Source organism: Xenopus tropicalis, chromosome 5 (genome assembly GCF_000004195.4).
Source record: "Xenopus tropicalis strain Nigerian chromosome 5, UCB_Xtro_10.0, whole genome shotgun sequence".
Taxonomy (NCBI): Eukaryota; Metazoa; Chordata; class Amphibia; order Anura; family Pipidae; genus Xenopus; species Xenopus tropicalis.
In genome coordinates, this window is record NC_030681.2 from 59,698,901 (window position 1) to 59,715,700 (window position 16,800).

The 16,800-nt window shown below is 40.4% G+C and overlaps 1 protein-coding gene across 2 annotated transcripts in view; it reads right to left on the reverse strand.

Moving 5' to 3' along the window:
* map3k4 (mitogen-activated protein kinase kinase kinase 4) overlaps nucleotides 1-16,800 on the reverse strand; it is a 297,498-nt gene that overhangs the window by 97,848 nt on the left and 182,850 nt on the right. The window lies entirely within an intron of this gene.

Below are 16,800 nucleotides of genomic sequence, written 5' to 3' on the forward strand. Positions count from 1 at the left end.
GCAAAATGTGTTTTGTGTGCGTGTGTGTGCAAGTAAGTGTGAGTGCTGTGAATGTGTGAAACCCCCCCAAAAATGTATATGTGTGTGTGTAAGTGTAATTATAAGTGTGTAATAGTGTAATAAGTGTGTGTTTGTGTGTCTGGCACTTACTTGGGATCAGAAGCTGGATATGCAGAAGTGAGACAGGAGAGGAGAAGGGACAGCAGCTGCAGTCGATTGATGGGTGGCACAGGGAGAGAGGGGGGAGCGGAGGGGGGAGTTCAGGAAGGGAGAGGGAGAGCAGAAAAAAACAGACACGTAGAATCTACGTGTGGCTCTTCCTGTGGGGCCCCTAGAAAACCATATATTTTCCGAAAGTACACATTCTGACAAAACAAAAACAGGTAAATACTAGGGATGCACAGAATCCCGGATTCGGTTCGGGATTCGGGCCAGATCCAGCCGAATCCTTGCTCTATGCCAAACCAAATCCGAATCCTAATTAGCATATGCTAATTAGCATTCGGAAGGGTTAAACGTTATGGGGCACGTACTATTTTAACCCTTCCCGATCCTAATTAGCATATGCTAATTAGGATTCCGATTCGGTTGGTATTTCGCCCAAATCCGTTTGGGTGGGTTCGGGGGTTCAGCCGAACCCTAAAGCGAGGGTTTGGTGCATCCCTAGTAACATAGTAAGTAACATAGTAACATAGTAAGTTGGGTTGAAAAAAGACATACGTCCATCAAGTTCAACCATAATGCCTATACCTAACCTGCCTAACTACAAGTTGATCCAGAGGAAGGCAAAAAACCCCATCTGAAACCTCTCTAATTTGCCTCAGAGGGGAAAAAATTCCTTCCTGACTCCAAGATGGCAATCGGACCAGCCCCTGGATCAACTTGTACTAAGAGCTATCTCCCATAACCCTGTATTCCCTCACTTGCTAAGAATCCATCCAGCCCCTTCTTAAAGCTATATAATGTATCAGCCAGTACGACTGATTCGGGGAGGGAATTCCACAACTTCACAGCTCTCACTGTAAAAAAATCCTTTCCGAATATTTAAATGGAACCTCCCTTCTTCTAAACGGAGTGGGTGCCCTCGTGTCCGTTGGAAGGACCTACTGGTAAATAAAACATTAGAAAGGTTATTATATGATCCCCTTATATATTTATACATAGTTATCATGTCACCTCTTAAGCGCCTCTTCTCCAGTGTAAACAGACCCAACTTGGCCAGTCTTTCTTCATAACTGAAACTTTCCATACCCTTTACCAGCTTAGTTGCCCTTCTCTGGACCCTCTCTAACTCAATAATGTCCCGTTTGAGCACTGGAGACCAAAACTGAACAGCATATTCTAGATGGGGCCTTACCAGTGCTCTGTAAAGGGGAAGAATAACCCCCTCCTCCCGTGAATCTATACCTCTTTTAATACAGCTCAAAACCTTGTTTGCCCTTGCAGCTGTTGCCTGGCATTGCTTGCTACAGCCAAGTTTATTATCTACAAGGACTCCAAGGTCCTTCTCCATTATGGATTTGCCTAGTGCAGTCCCATTAAGGGTATACGGGGCTTGTATATTTTTACATCCCAGGTGCATGACCTTACATTTATCCACATTAAATCTCATCTGCCACTTAGCTGCCCAGATTGCCAGTTGGTCAAGATCCTGTTGCAGGGATGTCACATCCTGGATAGAATTGACTGGTCTGCAGAGTTTTGTGTCATCTGCAAACACTGATACATTACTCATAATACCCTCCCCTAAGTCATTTATGAACAAATTAAACAAAAGTGGACCCAGTACAGAACCCTGAGGGACCCCACTGAGAACCTTACTCCAAGTAGAGAATGTACCATTAACAACCACCCTCTGTACCCGATCCTGTAGCCAGTTTTCTATCCATGTGCAAACGACTTCACTAAGACCAATAGACCTTAGCTTAGAAAGCAGTCGTTTGTGGGGAACGGTATCAAATGCTTTGGCAAAATCCAAATAGATTATATCTACTGAATCCCCACTGTCCAGCTTCTTACTTACCTCATCATAAAAAGCAATTAAATTGGTCTGACATGACCTGTCCTTCATAAAGCCATGCTGATTACTGCTCATAATGCCATTCTCCACTACATAATTTTGAATGTGATCCCTTAACAAGCCTTCAAATAACTTGCCCACCACGGATGTCAAACTTACAGGCCTATAATTGCCAGGCTGAGATCTTATTCCCTTTTTAAATATGGGAGTGACATTCGCCTTCTTCCAATCCCTAGGTACCATACCTGATGAAAGAGAGTCTGAGAATATCAGAAACAAGGGCCACTGCAATTCTGCCCCTAGCTCTCTCAGTACCCGAGGGTGTATTCCATCTGGCCCCGGTGCCTTGTTTACATTTATCGTGTGTAACCCTTTAAGCACCATATCCTGTGCCAACCACTGTATAGTTGGAGCTGAGGCAACAGTGAAGCTATTGGGTGGGACTTGGCCCACTGGCTCCTCTACTGTATACACAGAAGAAAAGAACTGGTTAAGCACATCTGCCTTTTCTGTATCCGCTGTAACCATATTGTTACTATAACTCAATGGGGCCACACCCTCAACCTGCATCTTTTTACTATTAATATACTTAAAAAACTTTTTGGGGTTAGTCTTGGCCTCGGCCGCGATGCGCTCCTCATTTTCTATCTTTGCGTTCCAGATTGCTGTTTTACAACACTTGTTATAGTGTTTATATTCATTAAACGCAGCTACTGTCCCCTCTGACTTATATTTCTTAAAAGCTTTCCTTTTTTTCCCTATTAACTTCTTTACCTCAGAGTTAAGCCACATAGGGTGATTCTTAACACTTCTACTTTTTCTTATTAATGGAATGAATTGAGAACAGTAATGATTTAATATCATTTTAAATGACAACCATTTCTGCTCTGTATTTTTATCAGAAAACATAATGCCCCAATCTATGCCCTGAAGCGCTGCCCTTAAGGAGCTAAAATTTGCCTTCCTAAAATTCATTGTCTTTGTTGCCCCCGTGTAAATTTGTTTCCTGCACCAAACATCAAATGAAATAACATTATGGTCACTATTACCCAGGGGTTCAACCACTTGCACATTTGCTATACGTTCTGGGTCATTAGAGATCACTAGATCCAGTATAGCATTGTTCCTGGTTGGCTCCTCAACAACCTGTGACATAAAGTTGTCATGCAGCAAGTTTATAAACTTGTTCCCATTTACTGTCCTGGCAGTACTATTGCCCCAGTCAATATCAGGGTAATTAAAATCCCCCATTATTATCACTTGCCCCAAACTAGCAGCCTTTTCTATTTGCAACAGGAGCTGGGCCTCCTCCTCTTCGCTTACATTAGGGGGTCTATAGCATACCCCTACAATTAGTTTGGTAGATTCTTTACTATCTGTGAGAAGTAAATACATCTTTCTACTACAAACTACCAAACTACAAAGCTATGCTAAACAGAACAGTTTATATAAAATTTCTGAAAATCATCACAAAGCTTGCATTTTACCTCATTATATACCCCACAATTCCTAATGTATCAACATAAAAGCATTCTAAATATGAATGATTTGATGGCCAATATGCATAGATTTACCAAACTATGTGGTGTACAGAGGAAGCCAAAGTGAAATCAAGTCATCAATTTTAGGTTGTCCCAAATGGTCCTTTTTGGAGGGCCCGCAGGACGAACATTAAATCCCATGGAGGCGAGGGATCATGAAGGTTAAGTGTGAGCTGTGGCTTTGCAGCAGTGTCTTAATATTCTGGTGAATGGGCAGTTGTTTTTTTGAGAGAACACTTATAGAAACCTGCACAGAGCAAGTTAACTCACAGGCCTTTGTCTAACCCCTTTTGGAGGAATTTTAGAAAAAAAGGAATCATACATTTAAGGGCTGTCCTTTGACTGGGGGAATGAAGGGACAATGGAAAGTATAAACCTTTGATTTGGAATTTACATTGTGTGCCCGATTTGTCCAAGGTACAGAGAGAGAGAAAGGCGTCCCCCAACTGCCACAAAATGTGTGGGTTGAATTTCATTGTTCTTGTAGTTTGTGCAACGCACCTTTGGTTCTGGTAATTCTAAAGTTGCTTTTTGAAGCCCTTTTCAGAGATAAGTCTTAAGTGGTGCTCACACAGGAGTTCTGTTGTGTGTGGAGAATGTCGTCCAAAACTAAAGGAAGAAAAAGGTAGTTTTTTTTTAGGGATTTTGGGGGTAGGGGGTCCTGTGATCTTGAAGTTTAGAAAATCTAATTTGGGACTCAACAGTGATGCTCCTTTGAAAGAAGTGCCACCAGATTCTCTTTAAAGAAAAACTATACCCGGGAGGCGGCCTTAGTAATGGCCGCATTTTAGAGAGCTCCAGCTTCCACCAAGACAAAGACAGAGTCTCTGGATTCATCCCTTAGAGTCCTGTGAAACGATAGATAGATTAAAGACTTTACGGGCATAACATTGTCAGCCAAAATTCAATGTTTCCCGGAAGCCTGACTTAGCATAACTGCCCTATATCTGATATCAGACAACGTAACAGCCCCCATTTTGTTTTACCGCGCAGACACACAGATGTTTTGGTATCTCTCTCCATCGCTACAGAACACAGAGAGCAAAAATAGACTCCGTATTTCTCCTCAGTGAGGGCTTTTAACAGCATTTGGCCAGCTTTAGTCGCAACATACACAACCAACATCTTACCACGTCTCCTTCGGTCTTCATTGAGAGTCAACAACAGGTGAGCTCAGATATAGACATGGTATCAAAAACGGTCTGCAAGTAAAAACGGCAGCATATGCGAGTATATAACTGAATGCCAGATAGAGATTTAAACTACACTGATCAATCACCTAAACAAACTTTGCCATTACTATTTTATCATTAATGCGATGCTACCCAGGTTCTTTGCAAGGAGCAAGAGTTTCTTAATCATTTAAATACCTACAAAGTCAAATAAATCTCGTTTATTCAGTATATTGTGGCAACAGTGTATTTAATAAGGAGATTTAATCAGGATTCTGAACCTCATCTCAAACGTGACACACCTGCTTATCTTTAGCTTTGAACTGAAAGAAAAAATAATAATAATAGTGTAATACAGTAATATAATATTGATAATCAACCCTCCAAACATGTTTACAGACGAAATAAATATTGTGAACACCACTACCAGGTTTACTTCACTTTCTGTGAAAACACAAATACAATCCACTCCAAAGTGTTTAAAGTCCGTGTCTATTTAAATAAGTGAATTTGCGTATTTCACACTCTTCCGTGACTTCCTTTTATCCTTAACCAATTGTGCATATACTCACAGACCACTGGAGTGCCAGTTTTTCATATGTGTCCTTCTCATTCGTCCTACTATACTCACAGACCAAACTAAGGTCTTGAAGCTTGTAACAAATTCCCTCTTGGTAGACCTATAACTCCCCGCTTCTCTTTCTCCACTTACTGCTGCTGCTGGACAAATATACAACGGACATATGTAAAATCCTAAAACTTTATTCTAAAACATATTAAAAGTTAAACTCACAAACGCCATAAAAAATTGTGCCCGTCGGGGGTCCTTTAATAATCAGCATCGGATCCTTGCTAAGGAAGCTGCCATACTAAGTACTTGCCATCCTGCTGTGTGCGCTCCCCTATACTGCTGTGTGCGCTCCCATCGTGTAATGGTTGAAGAAGATACTTTATCTTAGCTTACAATTTGTGCAGGTTCACATGGGCCTTATGCTGCCATGGAGAAGCCACCAATATCATCTGCGCTGTGAGCGCTCCCATTGGATTTCTGCTGTGTGCGCTCCCATCGGAATTCTGCTGTGCGCTCCCAACTTAGAAAGGCAAGCGCGCGAGCGAGCGCACGTGCGTATGTCCGTCATTACGTCCGTCCACGTCTCCAGATCCATATACTCGAGAATAAGCCGAGGGTGACTTTTTCAGCACATTTTTGGTGCTGAAAACTCGGCTTATACTCGAGTATATACGGTACCATTGTTAATGTACATGGGCCCAACAATGCAGTCTCTACATTTTTTTTTTTTTTTAAACTGACAATTTTTAGGGGTTTTGTTAGTCATGGTGCATTACAACATTGGCAGACAGTTCACTGCAGTAGTCTGCATTATCAAAACTGTCATTAGATGGCATCATGAGTAGCGATACAGATATAGAAATAAAAGAAAAAGACAAAAAAAGGGAGAGGTAAATAAGGGGAGCAAAATGCAGTAACAACAGTGTGCAGTCTCTACATTATTTACAGATCTTAGTGTCACTAACAGCATGGGGTCCCAGTAATCTTATTGTAGTAGGGGATATGAATACTGTTTGGGATCCGGTCCTTGACCGTTCTGGTACAAATACCCCCCTTTCTCCAGCTAGCTCCTCAAACTTTGCCCGATTTGGCCAATACTTCGGGGCTATTGGATAGTTGGTGATTATTAAATCCTGATGGGAGAGATTATGCTTATTACAACCCAAATAGGTCTTTCTCTCGCATAGACTATATTATGTTTTCTCAGTTCCTAGCCGATAACTTTTGTCATACTAAAATATATAATATTTCTATATTGGACCATGCACTGATTTCTGCAGTGTTTGTTATGAATTCAAATACACCTGGCTCAAGACAGTGGACCTTTGCTGCCTATTTAGCTAACTCTGATGACTTCCAATTATACCTACAAAATAAATGGGCAGACTATGCAGACGATAATTTAGGGCATTTAGACAATATTGCTTTACTTTGGTCAGCATCAAAGGCAGTTATGAAGGGACACATCCTTTCCTACACAGTCAGTCAATAGGCACTTCAGAGAAAAATATCTGATAATCTCACGGCTAAATATCAAATTTACCTTACTACACAGACCGGACCAATTATACTTAACAGGTAAGCAGGACCTTGATGCTCTGTTATCAGATAGGGCAAAAAGACATCTAGAATATCGTGGGAACAGATTTTATCTATAGGGAAACAAGTCAGGCCGACTTTTAGCTAATTTAGTACATAAGGCAAAAGGTACATCTTCTATTCCCATCTTCTATCTTAGATCGGTGAGCAGGCTTCAGCATATCTCAGAAGAAATTCTCCAAGAATTTCAGTCATATTATCGGAATTTTTATCAGTCACCTATAGACAATATGCAAGATGGAGTGGAATACCTTTGATATGCAAACCTACCTAAATTATCACAGTTCCATAGAGATGTGCTGAATGCTTTAACGGAACAGGACATTTAATATATTAAATTACTTGCAAATCACTTGCAAATAATAAGGCACCTGGACTGGATGTTTTTCAGCAGCAGGGACTGGGAAACTGGTCCGAGTCGAGGGAAAGATGGTGCTAAATACAGGGATATTCTTGAGCAAAACCTGTGTCAGCCTGCCGGTGATTTAAGACTGGGACGGAGGTTCACCTTCCAGCAGGACAATGACCCGAAGCATACTGCTAAAGCAACACTCAAGTGGTTTAAGGGGAAACATTTAAATGTGTTGGATTGGCCTAGTCAAAGTCCAGACCTCAATCCAATTGAGAATCTGTGGTCACACTTGAAGATTGCTGTTTACAAGCGAACACCAGCCAACATGAAGGAGCTGCAGCAGTTTTGCCTTGAGGAATGGGCAAAAATCCCAGTGGCAAGCTCACAGAGACTTATACAAAGTGACTTGCAGGTGTAATTGCAGCAAAAGTACTTGCTCTACAAAGTACTGACTTTAGGGGGGTGAACAGTTATACACTATGAAGTTTTCTGTTATTTTGTCCTATTTGTTGTTTGCTTCACAATAAAAAAAAAAACATCTTCAAAGCTGTAGGCATGCTCTGTAAATGAAATGGTGCAAACTCTCAAAACAATCATCACAATAATCAAACATTTTAATTACAGGTTGTGAGGCAACAAAACATGAAAAATGCCAAGGGGGGCGGGTGAATACTTTAGCAAAGCACTGTATATCCCTGCTCAACCATGACTACAAAATATCCACTAAACTTGTAGCTTGAAAACTGCAAAGCATTTTACCAGATCACAGTATCTGAGCAGTTGGGTTTCACAAGTAACAACAATCAGTAAAAGCAATATGCTCTGCTTTAGCAGAATTAATAACCGATTCCCAGAAAAAAGACTCCCAGACCTTGTTTGTTAATTTAGATGTCGATAAGGCATCCGATCGGGTATTTCATTCTCATTTAATTAGATTAGTTATGTTTAGACATCTTGGGCCCTTATTTATAAAAGCTATTTCCATATTATATAGACCCTCCCATGCCAAAATATATGTAAACTGACATCTTTCCTCTTGCACAGGGGTGTCTGCTCTCCCTGTTATTATTTAATTTAACGCATGATCCTTTCTTACATACATTAATCACCACCCCAGTATTCCAAGGGATACTTATGGGTACTTATTTCAAATTAAATGCTTTTGCGGATGATATATTGCTGCTTATGACTAATCCATTGGAAGCAATTACTTTTCTCTCAACCTCTATTGAAACTTTTGGTAAGGTGGCAGGATTTAAAGTGAATTTAACTAAAACTCCTTAATAGGGAAGGAAAGGTTAGTAAAGAGTTAATCTCAAGCTGCAGGCATACCTTCAGTTGTCTCAATAGTGCCCTTAAAGGAGAATGCAAGTCAAAATTTAAAAAGCAAACTGCCCAATAGTCCTTCTATTGTTTAGTAAAAACGCCACACTTTTGGCTCACTTAATCAAATACTCAGTCACACTTCACATTTTCTAGAACAGGCAGCCATCTCTAAAAAGGTATTCTCCCTTCCTTTCCCTCCTTGCTTCATACTGCACATGTGTTTCATTCCCTCCTCCCCCTCCCCTCTGCCAGATCCGCTTCTGATTGGCTGGTGGGCATGTGTAGCTCAGAACAGCAGACAGGATCAAGTTACACAGATGCTCAGAGAATAGGATGGTTGCCGCTGGCAGCCTACAGGAAGGACAGAGAGATTTCAGTGATGTCACTGTAGTCTTCACACTGCTGTAGGCTGCCAGCACCATATCTCAGAGAAGCAAGCAGGGATCTGGGAATTTAGATATGCAGTAAGTACTTAAAAAGAATGCCTTTAGACTTACTTTTAATTTATATTAACCTTTCATTGTCCTTTAAGTTTACCTATATTTCACCTGTTCAGAAGCTCTGAAGCCAAACAGGAAGAAAAAATGCTGAGCTGTTTAAAGAAAGCTCCCATAATGCCTCACTCCTGCACAGACATGCAGACCAAGTGAACATGCTCAGTTAGTAAGACCATGAGTCAGCTTCCTGCTGATTGGCTCAGATCCACATTCCTAAGGGGGGGGAGTGAGTTCTTAGCATTCTTGAGGGAGGGGGGAGCAGGAGAGAGCAGAGAACAGAAAGCTGCGTGTCTCTGGCACAGGAATTACAGACACAACTAATCTTTTTTTCAGAGAAGTCAGTGCAGTGTTTCTGTGAGTGCTTATGGCTGTATTTACATAGGCCTTTCTGATAAAGCTTACTTAGTTTTTACCTTTCTTTCTCCTTTAACACTCAACTGAAAAATATATGGCAAGGCCCCTTTCCATTCAAATGGGCTAAACAGGCAATACTAATTCAAGCATTTTATTGATTAAACATCACCTCCCTGTTGGATAAGCTGTTTCAGGAACTAAATGAATGGTCAAAATTACCTGTTAATTATTTGGGAAAATGAAATTTGATTAAGATGATATGGTTCCCTCGTTTGCTTTATTCCCTTACAGATGCTTCAACTTTTTTTGACCCTCAAAAATGTAACTAGATTAAATAAAGCACTTAGTTGGTTTATAGGGGGGTTAAATATTCTCGAATAAGCAGAAATAAATTGCAACAATTAAGGTCTTAAGTAGGGGTCAACCTTCCAGATATAGACATATGGCTTGCAATTTACGATATGCAGCAGATTGGGTTTATAATAGGTAACTATATGCACTGCCTTTTATACTAGAGGCACTTACCGTATATACTCGAGTATAAGCCGAGTTTTTCAGGCCAAAAAAATGTGCTGAAAAAGTAACCTCGGCTTATACCTCCCGTGGACGAACTTCCCTTCGTGCAGACGCGCGCGGCACCATGCACGGCGTGAATCATTACGGTAATTAGAAGCAGTAACAGACCACGTATGCCGTGCACACGCATCATGCGCGTTCCGGTAATTTGAAGCAGTGCATCTGACCTGTCCGGCGCGAATCATTACCGTATCATTAGGGTAAGCAGTAACAGACCGCGTATGCCATGCGCACGGGATACGTGTGCTACACCATTAAGTGTCATTTAGTCTGCATCTGACCTGTCGGCATCATGCGCGGCGCAAATTAATGTGGCACGGCGCGGCTTCATGCGCGTTCCATCGTTCCGGTAATTAGAAGCAGTGCATCTGACCTGTCAGCTCTGTCTCATGGCTTCTTAGGTATTTTCTGTCTCTAATGAAAATCTTTTTTTCAACCTGATTGATTCAGCTGTGAGAACCTGCATACATTAATGATGACAAAGAAGCTCCAGAATGAGCCATTTGTTTGTGTTCTTTTTTGCATTGCCTTATGATGAATTGCACACTCAAGTGTTCCAGGTTATTTTCATTTTCCTTTCCTGTAATAATAAATGTCTTTACTGTTTACCTTCCTTTTACAGCTCTTTATTATTACTAATCAGTTGTAAATATATATATATATATTTAGCAGATGTGAAGGTACATCTAATTCTGTCGCAAAGCTTTACAGCTACAAACTCATGAAACTCAAGACAATGAAGTTGTGAGCTTCTCCTTTGAAATTACAAGTCTTTTAAATAAGGATAATAAAGCTATCAGATAAAAAGCTTCTCACCATTCCTCTGTTAGTGCTTCTAATTAGAAGCACTGCTCCACGTACGCAACGGAGCTTGGTTTCTTTGTTTGTGGCTAATGTTTGTTTGTGTAAGCAACGGAGCTTGGTTTCTTTGCTAGTGGCTAATGTTCCTGACAGCTTCAGTGAAGGTAATATTATATAAATCACTATAGACTGCTTGTTTTTAGTTATATGATAATGCACTAAATCCAGGGGTTTTCAGATTATTTGGGTTCTTGACCTAAAAGTTTAAAACTCGATATCTGATTTTAAAGCCATCATGCGCGACGCGCGCTGCACCATTAAGGGACGTACGCGCTCTGTTACTGCTTCTAATTACCGAAGCGATGGGATGCGCATCAAGCCGCGGCGCGCCACAATGGGGCACACATTCACTGAAAAAGGCACATGGGGCGCACATTCACTAAAAAAGGCACATAAAAAGACCACTAAAAAAGTATAAAAAAAAACTTTTAAGGGCAGATCTTTAGAAATAAAAAAGCACCAATGATGCACTGTGCCTACTTAGGATTTGTAAGTAATTATTTTTGGTAATGGAGATTCACTAATGATGTGAGCGCACAGAACCAATGGGACGAGCACAAAGCACACAGCAGGATGGCAAGTACTTGATAATTAGTATGGCAGCTTCCTTAGCCTTCCAAAACTTGCTTTTGTCTGCTGCTGTAGCATTTTTCTTTCCCTAAAGTTATCTATTATTTATTTATCTGTTATTTGATTATTGAAACTTAGTAGTAGCGGCTGCGTTTCCCAACCTAGGAGGGGTTCCCTAGGCTTATACTCGAGTCAATAAGTTTTTCCAGTTTTCTTAGGTAAAATTAGGTACCTCGGCTTATACTCAAGTATATAGGGTACTCCAAATATTTCCCTGGCCTTTCTTTTACACTCTGAAGAAAGACAACTCCTAATAGCAGTAAAGGATAATACATTATTGTATACCACTATTAAAGCCTAGCGTGCAGCACATCATAGACTATTTCATAGAACTATTTTGCCTGTTCAATCACCCTTTCTGCCCTTTATAGGTAATCCATATTTCTTGAATAATTATATTGAAAATTCATTCCTTACCTGGGCAAAACAATGGTTTACACAAGTGAGACATCTACTACATTTTCCCAAAAATCTATATTCATTTTCAGATCTCAAAGAACGATACCTCTCAATAGCTTGGGATTTTTTTCTTATAAAAAGAAAATGGTGATTTGTGCTATTCCACCACAGGAAATTGATAACTCAATAGATTACTGAGACTATTCTGGTTAGCTACAATCAGACCCTCACTTCTATTCTTTATAAAATCTTGAAAGCTTCATTATCTGAAAGGGATTTAGGAAGAGGTATTGGGAAATGGCTACAACAAATTCCTAATCTTACAAGAGAAAAACTGTTAACTGTATTTTAGATCTTTATAATTTTTTAATTCAAGTCATTTCCATGTTATATTTTTGAATATATTACATAGGGGTTATTTTTCCCCTGACCTACGTAAAAAAATAGGCTGGTCTGAGTCAGATCTATGTCTAAAATGTAATTCTCAAAAAGCAGATATTTATCATTGTTTATGGTCTTTGTCCATTGATCAAACAATTATGGGAAATTGTTATCTCCTACTGTAAATCTAAATGACATATTCAGATAGATCTTACTCCTCTATGGGCAATTTTCAGAGATAAAACTAAGATTGCAAAGGCAGATAAAAAAATAAGCAAACATAATTTCAGTGGTTAGTAGAAAGACCATATTGCATTGTTGGATATCATCTCAAACTCCACCGTTTAAAATGATGCTTAATAAACTTTTTTGCTTATTGTATGGACTGGTTAGAAGCTACTCTCAAAAGAGAACGCCAAAAATACTTCATTCACAAACACATTCAGGTTTACTACTTGGTATGGTATAACAAATGTAATCTTTTACATGGGGATACTTACTAAAGTACTGATACAATTTTAGTCGAAACAGGAGGGGCTCCAGGGAAGGAAAGTAAATCATTAATGTTTAGGGTAACTTGATGTATAATATATTATGCGGTTCACTGAGGAAAGCGTGTAGACCAGACTCAATTTATGTATAAAACCCTATCTATGAATGTAATGGCATGTTATATTTAATGTGTTAGTAATTTATTGGTGCATATAAAAAACAAAACAAAAACTATACCCCCAAACAATGTAGGGCTCTATAAGATAAATTGAAAAAACAAGCTTATATGTAAAACCCCTGCTTTAGTAGTATGTGCTATTGGGTAAAATTGCCATTTTAAGAATTAAGGGGCGCCTCCTGGAATAATAGGATTCACAGTGCACACAAACAAGCCAAGGCACATATACATGCTAGGCCACATCAGCCAATTGGACAGAGTTCTTGCTTTTGCTTCCACACTTCCTCCTGTTACATAGTTACATAGGGTTGAAAAAAGAAAAAAAAGAGTCCATCAAGTTCAACCCATCCAAGTAAACCCAGCACACACAACCCACGCCTACCAATCTATACACTCACATACATAAACTATATATACAACCACTAATACTAACTGTAGATATTAGTATCACAATAGCCTTGGATATTCTGATTGTTCAAGAACTCATCCAGGCCCCTTTTAAAGGCATTAACAGAATCTGCCATTACCACATCTCTAGGAAGGGCATTCCACAACCTCACTGCCCTCACCGTGAAAAACCACCTAGGCTGCTTCAAATGGAAGCTCCATTCCTCTAATCTAAAGGGGTGACCTCTGGTGCGTTGATTGTTTTTATGGGAAAAAAGAACATCCCCCATCTGCCTATAATCCCCTCTAATGTACTTGTACAGAGTAATCATGTCCCCTCGCAAGCACCTCTTTTCCAGAGAAAACAACCCCAACCTCGACAGTCTAACCTCATAGTTTAAATCTTCCATCCCCTTAACCAGTTTAGTTGCACGTCTCTGCACTCTCTCCAGCTCATTAATATCCTTTTTAAGGACTGGAGCCCAAAACTGCACTGCATACTCAAGGTGAGGCCTTACCAGGGACCTATAAAGAGGTAAAATTATGTTTTCATCCCTTGAGTCAATGCCCTTTTTTATCCAAGACAGCACTTTATTTGCTTTAGTAGCCACAGAATGACACTGCCTGGAATTAGACAATTTGTTATCTACAAAAACCCCTAGATCCTTCTCCATTAAGGATACCCCCAACACACTACCATTCAGTAGATAGTTCGCGTTTATATTATTTCTACCAAAATGCATAACTTTGCACTTATCAACATTGAACCTCATTTTCCAGTTTGCTGCCCAGTTTCCCAATTTTGTCAAATCGCTCTGCAAAGCGGTTACAGTTAAAGCTGCATTATTTTTGGTCATGTGATCTGTGAGGGAGCACACAACCCATCACTAAATGTTGGATCAAAGGAAAGGATGTAGAAGGGCAATATTTATCGATATATATTGCATTTTAACAAGATTATTTAATAGGTACATTAATATAATATAAACTATCTGTTGGTTAAGTATTCATTCTGGGGGTATAGTTTTTCATTGAAAGCTGGATCAGAGCTCTACGTTTTAATACAGAGAGCCCTTCTGGTTGCCACATAGAGGTTAATGATCTAGCTATTAACTGCAACATGTCCATTATGGCACTGAATATTATTAACATGTATTTATAAAGCACCAACATATTCCGCAACATGAAATGTAACTTGCAAAGATGGGAGTGCATGCGAAAATTTTGAAGTCAGATAGGGCATCTTCAAGCTAAGACAAGGGTCGCAAGCTGATGTGACACAAGCTGATGCTTCTATGGGCTTAAAGGGTGAAGCTGATAAGATAAATATGTATTATCTATTAATAATACAATATTAATATTTTCAGATTTTCTATGCATAGGATGCTTGAAAGAAGTGCCACCCTGTACATCCTGCAAGGGGATGGTAGTTTGCTTTGCCAGTGAGCAACAGGGGCACTATTGTGCCAAACATGCCCTGGGGTAGTGAGTTTAAGCAATAGGATATAAAGAAACTATTCTTTTGTCGCAGGAGAGAGCCTCCTATCAGTCATTTTTCATTGTTTCATGATAATTTCATTGGTTTTTTAGTGTATTAGGAAACACTGTTTTGTTTGTGCGTCTACATTTTTCAGATTATTCTGTTTCTACTGGATGCCCAGGAATTGGAACATATATGCTAGTAGCACATTTTCCACTACAGATTAGGGATGCACCGAATCCAGGATTCGGCCTATTTCAGCAGGATTCGGATTTGCCCGAATCCATGGCTCTGACCGTTGCTGCTATACTTTGAATAAACACGCAGGGGCTAAGCCCCGCTTGCATTACACTCGTTGTGCTGGTCTATTCTTTTTTCTGGCCTATGGTTACCATTCGTCCCCGTATGACGGGGATCATCCCCGTTTCAGAGCTGCTGTCCATGTTGCAATTGTCCCCGTTTGCTATCTCCGCCTACATCGCAGGCATTCAAGCAGCCAGCTTAGGAGGTCCTTCAGCGCAGAAGACATCACTGCGCAAATTGGCCAATCAGGGAGCCACGAGCAGCACCACATTCCACCAATCGCTGAAAACCTGAAGCGCCTCCCTCATTGGCCAATTTGTAATATGAAGTCCTTTGCCCCAAAGGAGCACTGCAATACTTTTGTCACGCTGCTGCGCAAGTCCCCCTCTCCTCCCCTCCCCCCGCACAGCTACGGACGGAGAAAAGGAATGCGCAGGACAGCAACGCTCACTATACTTTTTTCACTCTACTCCGTAATCCCCCCTCTCCTCGACCCCCCCCCCTTCCCGCACAGCTGCGGACAGAGGAAAGGAATGCACAGGATAGCAGCGCTCATGAGCAGGCAAGCAGAAACAGCAGTTCTCCTATATTAGCAGCCCCAGTGTTCACTTACAATTAAGTTTAAATGTCTTTAGCTACTGTTGGCATTCCTTGTGCATGGTAGGCATATAACAAAATACTTATGCTCAAATCCTTCCTCAAATATTGGCTAATGTACAGAATATGGTATGTGTTTGTCATCCTGCAATGAGTTCTGGGGGGTATTATACATGGTATTGCCTCTGTGTTGATTTATATATTTACCGAGGGTGTATCTGTCAAATTGAAGTGGTTTGTTGGGGGCGTGTCTGTCAAAATGGGTGTGGTCTAAAAATTTGCAGCTGCGCGCAAACCACCATTTTTACTCCTGTCCCCAGTTTAGCTCCAAAAATCTGGTCACCTTACTCTAGCTGAACTGAATCCTTAAATATCTTTTGACTTTATGTCAAATAAACACAGAAGTTTAAATTTTTTCACTGCTTGCTTGTTGTGCACAGTTCTCTTTAATTCCTTCCAAATTCTTATTTGGTTTGGTATTCGGCCACGTTTCACAAAGCATTCAAGGTTCAGCTGGATCCTAAAATTGTGGATTCGGTGCATAGCTATGACGGATTGAGATTTATGTGTTAACCCAACTGGGAGAAGAGGATCATCTTCCCAGTCACTAAGCAACTCCTGCAATGCTCCTTCCTCTTTAGAGGGCGATCTTCTTGATCTTTAGTAGCTTAGTTAGTAGCCATGGCAGGTATAACCAGCTTTTATTGTGGTTGCTTGGCTCTCTGGACTGCCCCCAGCTTATCAGTTGAGGCAGTCGTACCCACTATGCTTGTCCAAAATGTGTGGTGCTAGTAAGGCATAACCGACTCCTCTGATTGGTCTGTAGACCTTTACATTGTTTGCAGTCTTGGCTATCTTTTTCCTTGGTGCACTTAAAGGCTATTTTGACAGTGGCCACAGACGCCTCTTGACTTTTTTTTCTGCAGTTCTACAGTGTCAGTTGACTGTCTCAGGCTGGTAAGCTACCATCTTAAGTTTAAAAAAAAAAAAAAAACATAACACAACCCAACACAAGACAATGCTATCTAACCTAAAGAAAGGGGGGGAGAGAAGTCGAGGCTAGTTAATGCAGGCCTAATGTTGG